The 13,992-nt window shown below is 35.0% G+C and overlaps 1 long non-coding RNA gene across 1 annotated transcript; it reads right to left on the minus strand.

The window, feature by feature from the left end:
- Positions 1-13,070: 13,070 nt before the first annotated feature.
- On the minus strand, positions 13,071-13,731 carry LOC143757423 (uncharacterized). The gene is made up of 3 exons (XR_013210519.1): positions 13,684-13,731; positions 13,341-13,407; positions 13,071-13,256 (listed from the first exon to the last, which is right to left on the minus strand). It is a non-coding gene; the product is annotated as an uncharacterized LOC143757423 (long non-coding RNA).
- Between the last annotated feature and the right edge of the window lie 261 nt (positions 13,732-13,992).

Consider the following 13,992-nt stretch of genomic DNA (forward strand, 5'->3'; position numbering starts at 1 on the left):
ATACTGATGTCTAGAGAGAAAGCCATTTCACCTGGCCCACTTTAGCTGGAATAAAGTCCTGCTCAGATGTATTACAGTAGCTGCTTTCTGTCTAAACAAAAGAAAGATTAAAGTAACAATTTCTGCAATAATGTGTTTAATTACCCACCAAATTGGTAACGAAAATTAAGATTCTGCACTGGACAAAATATTTAGACCTACCTTGCTTAATTTGAAATGTCCTAAATACATGGAAGTGCTAAAAAATATGAAATAAATGTCATAGAAAGGATACAATTTTACTTTCTAACACATGTTGAGACATTGTTACAACATTAATTTTATATTTAATGTTCAAATAATGTTTTGGCAGATAGAACCTTATAATTCTAAGCGAAAAGTGTTTTTTTAGAATTAGAAGGTTCTATCTGCGTTTGACCCATTCCAAAAAAAACCATTTACAAATTTGAGAGGATTTTGATATTGTACATTTAGAATACATTTAGGGTCCCTGTTATTTTCATGTTTGAAAGAAACTTGTTCCCCATATACATTTTCCTATATGTAATGCAAAAACTTTGAAGCTCAATATCTCAAAACTGCTCAGAACGCAGATAGAACCTTATAATTCCAAGGGGACGATACAACGATTTACATAAATAATAATTACACAACTGACAAAAGAAATACAACCTTACAGGGCCGAGGTTCACCATGGAGAAGTGATCACAAAGCTAGTTAGTCAAAAGCACACTTGCAAACACACACCACCGTGCATTTAGATCACGCAACCAAAACACTTCAAAAGTGTTGCACGGCAACCGTAGGAGGAGCACCACCACCACAAGAGACCCTTCACCCGTGGGACCCCGGCAACTGAAAGAAAACAAAACAAACTTAGAATAAACTTCAAAAACCGTTACAATAAATCACAATTTGATTACATCACTGTATGATCACAAGAACAGGCAGTGATAAAGTCATATCAAATCACAAACAATATACAAATTTTCGTACAATAGAAAAAGAAAAGAAACAAATTAACTCAATTCAAATAATAGGGTAGACAGGCTGGAAGGAAGCAACCGCGGGGTGATTTCTTCCGTATTTCACAAATTAGTGCACGTCAACCCCAAAATACACTAAACTATAATATAACGAAACCAAACAACGACAATCCCCCTGAACAGCTGGACGCTATGGCGTTCTCGCAGTATGGCAGCAGAGAAGCAAACGGGACTCCGACTATAGCAGAGACAAATCGCTCAGGAGCGAGAGAGAGAATCCGAAAAATGGAGATAAGCTCTATTAGCCCTTTACAGGCACGGGTATACGGGATTCATATAACTGCCATTCGGCGGAGATACAGGGAATACTTAGAGGTTAGCAGTCTTAGAATCCACTTAAAATGAGCCGAAGGAACCAGAGAGGGGAAAAGACAGGCTGTGTCCACTGTCAACAACAGAAAATGGGGAGGAGCCGGACGTGACGCATCCCAGGCCACAACCAACCAGCTCTTAAATAGTGGATACTCCCTGCTGGTTGGTGCTCACACCGTCAATCACCACCACTCATCTCATACATTCGGTTACACATGGGTCTTGCATAAACAGGTATCCCTGTCTTGAATGGAGGGTTTGACGATCCAGAAAGGACGGTTCTCACAGAATTTACTGTATGAGATTTTCACCTGGGGATATTCCTCCTTGAAACTTTGATACAGTCTGAAACGAGAGTCATTGAGGTAACGCTTCTGCTTTTTGAATTTCTGTCTATTTATGGTGTTTTTCTTTCCTGTAGTAGCTCGCGAATTGTTGTCACATTCCAAGAATTCTTTAATCTTCTCTTTTGTAGTGTTGCTCACCACATTACTATGTTTTTTTCTGGAATACAGAAGACCAGGTGTCATTATGTTCTTTCTCATTGTTTTGTAGGATATTCCAAGTTCTTTGTGCGCCGCATACACTAAAGTAGTTATAACCATTCAGCTTATGTCAAAATGATTTATGACCCTATGATTGACAGGTGGGCGGGGCTAACCTTTGACCTTCCGGAAGGTGTTCCGGAGGTCCTTTGATGTAGGGATTAACCTTTGACCTTCCGGAGGGGTTGTTCCGGAGGTCCTTTAATGTAGGGATTAACTTTTGACATTCCGGAGGATGTTCCGGAGGTCCTTTAATGTAGGGATTAACCTTTGACCTATCGATCGATCAAGTTGACAGTTGTCTTTACCCTATTGACCTTTGTATGATATATCAAGTTGCCAGTTGTCTTTGCCAGTTGTCTTTGCCCCATTTATTTTGGCCTATTGACCCCGGGGGGGAAATAACTTCTTGCTGTGGGAAATCCCCTCCATGCCAGCCGTGTCGGGGTTAGTGAGAAAATAATTGTGACCAGTCACGGAAACTAGGGACACAAGTCGGTTCTGGGGCATTTTGAGTTATTCATAGATTCTGAGAGTGTAATATCCAAGCTTTCCAACGATGTGTAACATGTGGAAATCTGATAATATTTGGAGAAGTTGTGGCCATTTTAAAGTAGGCACTTAAAAAAGCTCAAAGAGGAGAAAACGAGCTAAAGATTGTGCAGTTCTCACCTGTCTCTGCTGCTGGGGGTGACAATAGGGCTCATTTACATCTCATTTAGATAAGCCATACCCCCTGTAAAGCTCCTCCATGTGCTTTACAGCTTTTTTTACACTTCGAATGAGTGCACTTCTGCCGCACTAGGCGAAAAACAATTGTGCTGCCCCTCTATTTGCAACGTACCAGCAACAACACACAAAGACCAATAATGCCATATAGCCTGCATATAACGCGAAACCAGCAACAACACATAAAGACCAATATGCCATATACATATAACGCAAAACCAGCAACAACACACAAAGACCAATATGCCATATAGCCTGCATATAACGCAAAACCAGCAACAACACACAAAGGCCAATATGCCATATACATACAGTATAACGCAAAACCAGCAACAACACACAAAGACCAATATGCCATATACATATAACGCAAAACCAACAACAACAAACAAAGACCAATAAGCCATAGGCCTACATATAGCGCAAATAGTACGCAACGCTCGTGTGCCCAAATTGTCAACAATATTAAAGTTTATGTAGGAGGCAAATGCCTGCTGGCATTTTTCTTTAAGCAGTCATTTCTGCAATTTTCCAAATAATCACATTTCACCTCCTCAAATTACTGTTGCAAATCTCTTTACACCACTTTCTTATGTGCGTATACACACACAAATGAAATGTCCGCAAGCACATTATATCATCAGCAGGTTCAGCATCTTAAATAACGACTAAAGAGCAAATGAAGCTTAACTTACATTTCAGAAACACGCACGGCAGGCCTTCATCGCAGCAGCAAAGGTCTTAACTGCATCCTCTATTTCGATTCTCCGTCACATATGAAACAGCCAGCCACCGCTGTCAGCGAGCCGAGCCGCCGTATTGAAGCACTGAGGGCGAGCGCGCTGCGCCCATACCTCCGGTTCAGTTTCCCGAGCCCACGAAGTGCGGCGAAAACATTTTCGGTGTAACTGCCAGACGGTTCATCTCGTCTGCGACAATCTTTGCGGCATCCATCTTCATTGAATTTTGATATCAAAGAGAGCTGGCCAGAGCACAGCATAATAAGTAGCCATGTGGTTGACTTGGAGGGCGGGGGCAAAAGCGCCGGGTTATTCAGTATGGAAATACACACAGACAATGACACGCCACGCCCCTACTGCATGATAGAATCTCCGAAAACAAGCCGATTTCAACCTCAAAATGTAAGCTTTTAAATATACCAATACTGCTATCTCAAACATGGAGAGGCTTCTTCGTGATTTCAATTAACAGATTCTCCAAAAAATTGAAAATCACCAATTTTGAAAAAAAACTCTTCTTTCTCATTTTGCTCGAAAGTTGTGCTGCCGACTTGTGTCCCTGGTTTCTGTGACGGGTCACAATTGTTCTAATGTCGCATATAGATTAGAATAGATTAGAATTACAAAAGTAAAATCATCTTACCGTTTCACTATGGTGAAAAAAACTTCCTCCGAGTGATTCTCTCCTTTTGCATCTGACAGTCTCCGCACTGTGTGTGTGCGTCTGTGTGTGTGAGTGTGTGCGTGACATCCGATATCCTGGCATTCCTGAGCACGCTATATAAATGGGGATTGTGAGAAAAAGTTTTTCTAATAATGCTACATATCTCACACTTAAGTTGAAAAGCATGCTGCTCCTTTAAAATGGTTATAAATCTTAGTCATTTACAAATATCTTACACTAAAGTTGAAAAAGCATTGATCTTTAAGAGTATATAAATGAAATGTACATTTAGTCATTCACAAATATCTTACACTAAAGTAGATTTGAAAAACATTCATTCCTTTAAAATAAATATCTTACTGATCCAAGTATTTAAAAAATAAAATCATCTCACCGTTTCACTATGGTGAAAAAAGCCCCCATGTGCGTTTCTCTCACACCCCTTGCATTTTGACAATCTTTGAGCTAAATGTGTGTCTGTGTGACACCCGATATCCTGGCATTCCTGGGTATGCTATATAAATGGGTATAGTGAGAAAAATATATTTTTTCTAATAATACCAAATATCTTACACTAAAGTTGAAAAACATGTAGCCTACATTTAGAAATATAATATTTTTCATACTAACTAAAGTTGAAAAATCATACTGTTCTTTAAAAGTATATAAATGAAATGTACATTTAGTCATTCACAAATATCTTACACTAAAGTTGAAACACATTCTATTCTTTAAAAGTATAGAAAATATTTTTTTTCAAAATAAAAATCATCCTCCATGTTTTAGAGATACATACAGGTTATGAATGGGTTTACAAAAATAAAATCATCTTACTGTTTCAGAGAATTGGGTTAAAGTTGAAAAGTTGAAAAGTTCCCCGAGTGATTCCCTCTCACACCCCTTGCATTTTGACAGTCTTTGAGTTAAATGTGTGTCTGTGTGACACCCGATATCCTGGCATTCCTGAGCACGCTATATAAATGGGTATAGTGAGAAAAAGTTTTTCTAATAATTTCACATATTTTACACTAGAGTTGAAAAACATTGATCTTTAAAATGGTTATAAATTTTAGTCATTTACAAATATCTTACACTAAAGTTGAAGTACATTGATCTTTTAAAAGTGTATCAAATATCTTTTCAAAACAAAAATAAAATCATCTTACATTTTAGAGAGTTGAAGAAGTAAATCCCAACACATCATTGTCCATATAACGTATGAATGTATTTACAAAGATGCAATAAGTTTTGATACAAAATATCCTCGAGTGTTTTTCTCCCACACCGGTCGTTTTGACACTCTGTGATTCAGAGTGGAGGAGGAATGTGTGTGTGTGTGTGTGTGTGTGTGTGTGTGTGTGTGTGCGTGTGTGTGTGCGTGTGTGTGTGCGTGTGTGTGTGCGTGTGTGTGTGTGTGTGCGCATGCGCCTGTGCGTGTGTGTGTGTGTGTGTGTGTGTGTGTGTGTTCAGCCAGCAGTATGAGACGTTGAGGATGTTTTGTTAGTGTTAATCTTAAAAGTTAATGTTAAAAATAAAAGATAATTTAAATTCAATTCAATGAATTATTTAAAGTCTTAATAAAAACGTTGTAATACAGTCGTATCTTCTATTTATCTTTTGAAGATTACTGTAATGATTTTATTTAACGGTGACCTAAAGTATAATTTTTATTAATATAGCCATAATGATTTTTGTACTGTAACAGCATATTTAATCCCGTACACAAACACGACCATCACAGTAAACAACATCTTTACATTGTTTTTACATACATTGCACTCACACTAACTCAGTTCCATAAATTAACTAATCTCCATATTTAAATTAAATGATTATAAATATAGAATAATAACAAGTATGTTACTAAAATGAATTCAAACAATTTAAACATAGTTTTAGCTAAATGAATTTATATAAAAAAGTATATAAAATTACCTTACATTTTCATAGTGCCGAAGATGTAGTTCTTTATGCAATGATAAAAACAATCCAAAGTCATAAACAAAGCCCTCCTGGTTCCTTCAGTGATAAACTACAGGGTGAAATGAATGCATGACCCCCGAGATACAGGACAGATGAGCCTCTGGGACACAATTTCATAGCATATGTAAAGTTAGTCTGCTTTCCAAAGTTTTATTCATACTAAATTCATTTCAAAATCTTAAAAGCTTAAATTAGATCTTTTAAAATTAAAAGACTGTTTAAATCAAAGCTTTAACGTTTTATTAAAATTGTATCTTCTATTTATTTTCTTAGAAGACTTATGTATGATATAAATGATTTTACATAAATTTAACCTAAGCTATTATTTTTACTAAAGCGTCTGTTCAAAAAATAAAGCAAAAACCGTACTTTGGTATCTTAGACAAAAATATTTCAAACAGTATTTTTTGTCCATGCCGCATGAAACATGTTGTCAAAGTTTGTCACAATGTTTTTTTTTGTAGTTGTTGTTTTTGTTTTTAAGAAATCCCAGGACTCTACATTGCTCTTATTTAGATTAAGTTGTATCATTTAGAAAACCACTGTACATTTTCAGAGACGCGATGTACCTTTTTTGGTCCATCACACAGCATATTTAATTTTACTCCTCTTAATTCAAAGCATGATCTTACTTTTTCTATGGTAGCTATATGATCTATTGCACGTATAAGGTGTATATCATTTTTTACTTTTCTTGTATCTCCCAAACTATCCTTAATCAGTGTGGAAACACACAGGGTGAAACCCTTTACTGAGAATATACTATCGGTTATCTACTCAAAATATATGTAGAACTTTAAAATGTTAGCATTTGTTGATGTGACAGTTTGTCTGTAGGCTGCATGAACAGCCTTTGGGAGAGCAGCTGATGATACTATATAGCAGGAAAACATGCCCTTTGACCTCCTCCATTTTGGAGGCTTTTTTGTTAAAGACCCAACAATGTAGTCCTTAAGCGGCTATAGTAATTTATTGCCATGTGTAACCTGAAAAAAAAAAAAAAAAAAACTGAAAGAACATTGTGGACACGCAGCTCTGACGTTTTCCAAGAGTATTTTGCCCAGCCTCTTCTTTATAAAAAGTCAAGACAAATCATTTCTGGACCAAAAACTTTTGCACCCTCACTCCTCTTACCACCTCATCAAAAGACATGTCTAAAAGTGAGTATTGTCTCTATAATTCATTTATGCTACGGTGTTTTATTTAAAAAGATTGTTTATACATAAGGAAAAGAAGGTATAATTCATTAGTGTTTTAAACGTACTATTGCTGTTTAGCTTACCCTCTAGCATGCTTTGTTGCTCTTACACATTGTTATATGTTCTATATCAAATGTTTTTGGCATCATATATGTTTCAGAAATATATATATTTCCCCCCCATCCAAGCACATTTTACTGTAGTTGGCCGCTGCGGGGTTTCCATAAAGGACTTTTAAAATAAATGTTTTGGTTTTTATTCAGTTTTAAATCTTATTTAGATTATTTGAGTCAAACATGGTTATATGTGCATAGGCCTATTTAATTATTTAATCTGTATTTTATTCCTCTTCAGTTACTTACTTTTTAAATTTCGGTAGGCTACTTTTTAATTCTTCCTTTACTTTGTCTTTGATTTTAACTTTTAGCACTTTGCATGATAAAATTGTTTAAAATGTAAGCTGTAAATATGAATGGCACAATGTGATAACCAAAATATATAAAAGTTAAGTCAAAGCTATTTATATAGCCTAGCGTTTTTCACATTCTCATAATTTAGTTATACATTCTGACGCTGGGACACTGTCAAGCGTCTTCTTTCAGATGGTTCAATATTCATGATATTATGCTCCCCTGAATGGAAAAGAACTGTAAACTTCATCATTGTACTGTAATGAACTGCGTTACTGCCTATAGGATGATTGCATGATTTTTTCCATTTAAAATAACATGGTCTTTCCTTTTCTCTCTCTCTCTAGAGACAGCAAACACTGCAGGACAATCAGGCATCCAAGTAACATGTTAGTGTGGTTTATATTTATTTTTAATGAGAAACATTATAGAGTGCAACAGGCGTTTTCTGGAAGTAAAAACACTTCCGGTAACCAGCGACTGTGAAAAAGGTGGCAGGTACTCTATTGGGTGTATAATGAACAATTGACAGATGAAATGACAGATATTTTATGTAAACAGGCAAAATCTCTTCATCTGATGGTGGCCATGTGTTTTCGCAATCATAACTGGTTTAACTCATGGCTCCTCCTTTGAGATCAACATAACTTCTGACGAATCAAATGTACCGGCACATTGTAAGTGTAATAAAACAGTTTCGCCTGTGTATTAAATTAATCTTAATTAAGCAGTCCGAGTTAACTATTTGGGACCAATTGGAAATTTACATTCTGATCTAACAGCGTCATGTACAAATTTGTCATGCTCCTGGATTATTTTACTATACTACATTAGCCTTTTATTTACTGATGATTTTATCAAAGCGACGAATTAACTCAATTCATGGTTGCAATAATAAAATAAATGAACAATTGACAGATGAACTGACAGATATTTTATGTAAACAGGCAAAATCTCTTCATCTGATGGCGGCCATGTGTTTTCGCCTATTATAACTGATTTAACTCATGGCTCCCCCTTTGAGATCAACATAACTTCTGACGAATCAAATGTACCGGCAAATTGTAAGTGTGATGCATGAAAAACTATTAAAACAGTTTTTCGCCTATGTAATGTATAAAATTAATCTTAATTAAGCAGTCCGAGTTAACTATTTGGGACCAATTTTAAGGAAAGTTACATTCTGATCTAACAGTATCATGTACAAATTTGAAATATTTTTGGTACTATTGAATCAAGTTAAGTCATGATGAATTTATCTTATCTGGTGTCATGCTCCTGGATTATTCAGAATTGTAACTATAGCCTTTTATTTTACGGCACTTATTTATTTTACTACAGATTTTATCAAAGCCAAATACTGTCCAAAAGGGGCGACTGGGAAAGAAGAGAAACAGGTCAATACAAGGTTAGATTCAATCTTTATATTCTTTCCCCATTTTGCCTTCATTTTCCTTTTCCTGTTTTAATTTTTCTATTTTTATATTCTCAGATCATCAAGGGTTTCTGAAAGCAAACACCAGTCAGTTGGTTGAAAATATGAAGAACATTGATCCAATCATTGACGATCTTGACTTGCACAATGAATCAGTTGCAAATGTGCGAGCGAATCCAACACGCCGGATGAAGATGAGGGAACTGCTGGACTGTGTGATGAAGATGAGGGAACTGCTTGACTGTGTGAATTGTGAAAGCATTGCCAAGGAGCTGGTCAATGCTTTGTGCAAGCCCATCATCAAAATGTTTTAACATATCGTAAATTTCAATTGTTTGATAAATTATCTAACGATTATACCTAACTATCAACAGTTATATGTGAAACGAGCTCAGTCGCATTAGAGATGGATTCTTGTTTATATTGAACCGCATGTTTAACAGCTCTAGGGTTCTTAAATTGTTTACCGCGGTTTCATTTTGAACAACACTATCGTAACACTTATCGTATCGCCGGGTGTGATTATAATGTTTTGTATGGTGTTTTTCTTTACACTTTCCCCCTGGATATCTGGTTCCTACAGTTAGCGGTAATGTTAGTCAACTCTATGTCTTCTCTTTGTTCATATTTGACAGTATTCGCATGAATTGGCGTGATTTAATAAAATGACGGATTAAACCATCATCTTCGCTTGAGACATTTACATTATATTTTATGGTTTACAGTATATTTTACAGTATTTTACAGTATATTATACCATCCTAGTTTTAAATAGCGCTTAAATGTATATTTTACCCCTTTATGCGGCTACAGAACACCGCACAAGGATCTCTGAAATATTTTTTGTGTAAAACATCTATGTAGATCTATCTATGTTTTTAAAAATACACCGAAACAAAGAATGAATACATCTTTCTATAAGTGACCCTCAAAACACAGTGTATCCGTGTACGATGATTTATCAGAAAATTAATTTTTCTGAATAATCTCACCAAGTGCGGGTGCTTGATAACTATTGAACAACCCTGAATTCGGTTACTCAATAATGCGCTAAAGGTCTATAACTGAACTTTAACATCTTAATAGTTGGTAAAAGTTCACTTAAAGTCTGCGCAAAATAAAATACATCCTAGCTACTATCTAAACGCTTGTTACGGAGCTTATCGAGATCCATTCACCCATCCATATGTTTTGAACTTTTAATGTTTAATCAACATTTTGTTGGAAAACAAATGGTGGATTTACTCAACTTTTTATGTCAACAGGTTCTGCATAGCGGGGTAATGTCGCATTTAATTAACATTGTTTATTTCAGTAAACTTAAGTTTATTACATAAGATTAATTCAATGCCATTTAGTTGAATCAGGTTCACATTCTTAATTTAGTCCAAAACTATTAAGTTCAAATAATCCAATGTTTCGTTTATTTAGGGATAGTGTTCAACAACCTTTACAAATATATCTAATAAGATAACCTTTTACAAAATCTTTACTCGGTAAAGACTCTTATTGGTTTTGTCGCATCCAATGCATCCCCAAAGTAGTTGTTTTTATAATGATTAAAAACGCTTTAATTATTATTATCATGGTCTACACTTTATGGTAAAACACTAACATATCAGAAACTCTTTTAAATATAAACATTCACAAGTCAACGATTTTTTATCTTGCTGTTAAAACACATAAATAACATTTTATTTCAAATTGTACACCCCTATCCAGCATGATGGGAAGGGGAAATCCATAGGATCTCTGAAATATTTAATCTCTTAAATATTCTCATCTAGTATTTATTTATTAAATTATTAATGTGCAAGAATCAAGACACATTTTTTTGTTTTATTTTTAGTAGCTATCTTAAAAAGATATTCTCTTTTAAAAGAAGCAAAAAATAATTTCATTTCATTTTTATATCATCTGGACTTAAATAAAACATATCCAAAAGATTTTTTTTTAAATTTGATATATTTTGCATTTTATGAGTTGTGTCTCCTGAGATACGTTGCCTGATTAGGGTATAAAAAAGGACCATGTCATTAATCTGTTAACTGCTACTGCCATAAAATTGTGAAACTCCAAAGCTCCGACACGGTCGCAAAGAATGATGAGTTAAGTGGTACAATCTTTTATTTCAACAGTATTTTTACAAAATTATGATAGACCGGCATTACAAATACATAATGTAGACAATAACTCCATTTACTTAAGTAATTTTTTTTGGTTTACTTAACTGAAACAGGTTCTTTCAACATGACTTTGAATGAGAAAGCTAACACAACGGCGTTCAAAGAAAATTGTTTTTAAATAAACCGAACAGTATCGTAAAACAATTTTTGGCTGAATTGTCTCGGACGACATGCAGTAAATGTTGTTTATGCAGGACATAGTTATTTATGGCGTCCTGATGTTGACCCCCACCGTACACACCAGGGGCGAGGGCGGACCCAATCGTATGGGTTAATAAACTCTACACAGAGCCCAGCCTCAGTTATCGCACACAAGCCATATTTCCTAACCACTGTGTATGCCGGTAATGCTGCTAAACCCGTTTCGACGCTACGGACGGATGCTTTAACGACGTTAGATTCGAAATCGTTGACTTATGAATGTTTATATTTAAAAGAGTTTCTGATATGTTAGTGTTTTACCATAAAGTGTAGACCATGATAATAATAATTAAAGCGGTTTTAATCATTATAAAAACAACTACTTTGGGGATGCATTGGATGCGACAAAACCAATAAGAGTCTTTACCGAGTAAAGATTTTGTAAAAGGTTATCTTATTAGATATATTTGTAAAGGTTGTTGAACACTATCCCTAAATAAACGAAACATTGGATTATTTGAACTTAATAGTTTTGGACTAAATTAAGAATGTTAACCTGATTCAACTAAATGGCATTGAATTAATCTTATGTAATAAACTTAAGTTTACTGAAATAAACAATGTTAATTAAATGCGACATTACCCCGCTATGCAGAACCTGTTGACATAAAAAGTTGAGTAAATCCACCATTTGTTTTCCAACAAAATGTTGATTAAACATTAAAAGTTCAAAACATATGGATGGGTGAATGGATCTCGATAAGCTCCGTAACAAGCGTTTAGATAGTAGCTAGGATGTATTTTATTTTGCGCAGACTTTAAGTGAACTTTTACCAACTATTAAGATGTTAAAGTTCAGTTATAGACCTTTAGCGCATTATTGAGTAACCGAATTCAGGGTTGTTCAATAGTTATCAAGCACCCGCACTTGGTGAGATTATTCAGAAAAATTAATTTTCTGATAAATCATCGTACACGGATACACTGTGTTTTGAGGGTCACTTATAGAAAGATGTATTCATTCTTTGTTTCGGTGTATTTTTAAAAACATAGATAGATCTACATAGATGTTTTACACAAAAAATATTTCAGAGATCCTTGTGCGGTGTTCTGTAGCCGCATAAAGGGGTAAAATATACATTTAAGCGCTATTTAAAACTAGGATGGTATAATATACTGTAAAATACTGTAAAATATACTGTAAACCATAAAATATAATGTAAATGTCTCAAGCGAAGATGATGGTTTAATCCGTCATTTTATTAAATCACGCCAATTCATGCGAATACTGTCAAATATGAACAAAGAGAAGACATAGAGTTGACTAACATTACCGCTAACTGTAGGAACCAGATATCCAGGGGGAAAGTGTAAAGAAAAACACCATACAAAACATTATAATCACACCCGGCGATACGATAAGTGTTACGATAGTGTTGTTCAAAATGAAACCGCGGTAAACAATTTAAGAACCCTAGAGCTGTTAAACATGCGGTTCAATATAAACAAGAATCCATCTCTAATGCGACTGAGCTCGTTTCACATATAACTGTTGATAGTTAGGTATAATCGTTAGATAATTTATCAAACAATTGAAATTTACGATATGTTAAAACATTTTGATGATGGGCTTGCACAAAGCATTGACCAGCTCCTTGGCAATGCGTTCACAATTCACACAGTCAAGCAGTTCCCTCATCTTCATCACACAGTCCAGCAGTTCCCTCATCTTCATCCGGCGTGTTGGATTCGCTCGCACATTTGCAACTGATTCATTGTGCAAGTCAAGATCGTCAATGATTGGATCAATGTTCTTCATATTTTCAACCAACTGACTGGTGTTTGCTTTCAGAAACCCTTGATGATCTGAGAATATAAAAATAGAAAAATTAAAACAGGAAAAGGAAAATGAAGGCAAAATGGGGAAAGAATATAAAGATTGAATCTAACCTTGTATTGACCTGTTTCTCTTCTTTCCCAGTCGCCCCTTTTGGACAGTATTTGGCTTTGATAAAATCTGTAGTAAAATAAATAAGTGCCGTAAAATAAAAGGCTATAGTTACAATTCTGAATAATCCAGGAGCATGACACCAGATAAGATAAATTCATCATGACTTAACTTGATTCAATAGTACCAAAATATTTCAAATTTGTACATGATACTGTTAGATCAGAATGTAACTTTCCTTAAAATTGGTCCCAAATAGTTAACTCGGACTGCTTAATTAAGATTAATTTTATACATTACATAGGCGAAAAACTGTTTTAATAGTTTTTCATGCATCACACTTACAATTTGCCGGTACATTTGATTCGCCAGAAGTTATGTTGATCTCAAAGGGGGAGCCATGAGTTAAATCAGTTATAATAGGCGAAAACACATGGCCGCCATCAGATGAAGAGATTTTGCCTGTTTACATAAAATATCTGTCAGTTCATCTTTCAATTGTTCATTTATTTTATTATTGCAACCATGAATTGAGTTAATTCGTCGCTTTGATAAAATCATCAGTAAATAAAAGGCTAATGTAGTATAGTAAAATAATCCAGGAGCATGACAAATTTGTACATGACGCTGTTAGATCAGAATGTAAATTTCCAA

This window comes from Siphateles boraxobius, unplaced genomic scaffold (genome assembly GCF_051911475.1).
Source record: "Siphateles boraxobius isolate OS27281-9 unplaced genomic scaffold, OSU_SipBor_1 30, whole genome shotgun sequence".
NCBI lineage: Eukaryota > Metazoa > Chordata > Actinopteri > Cypriniformes > Leuciscidae > Siphateles > Siphateles boraxobius.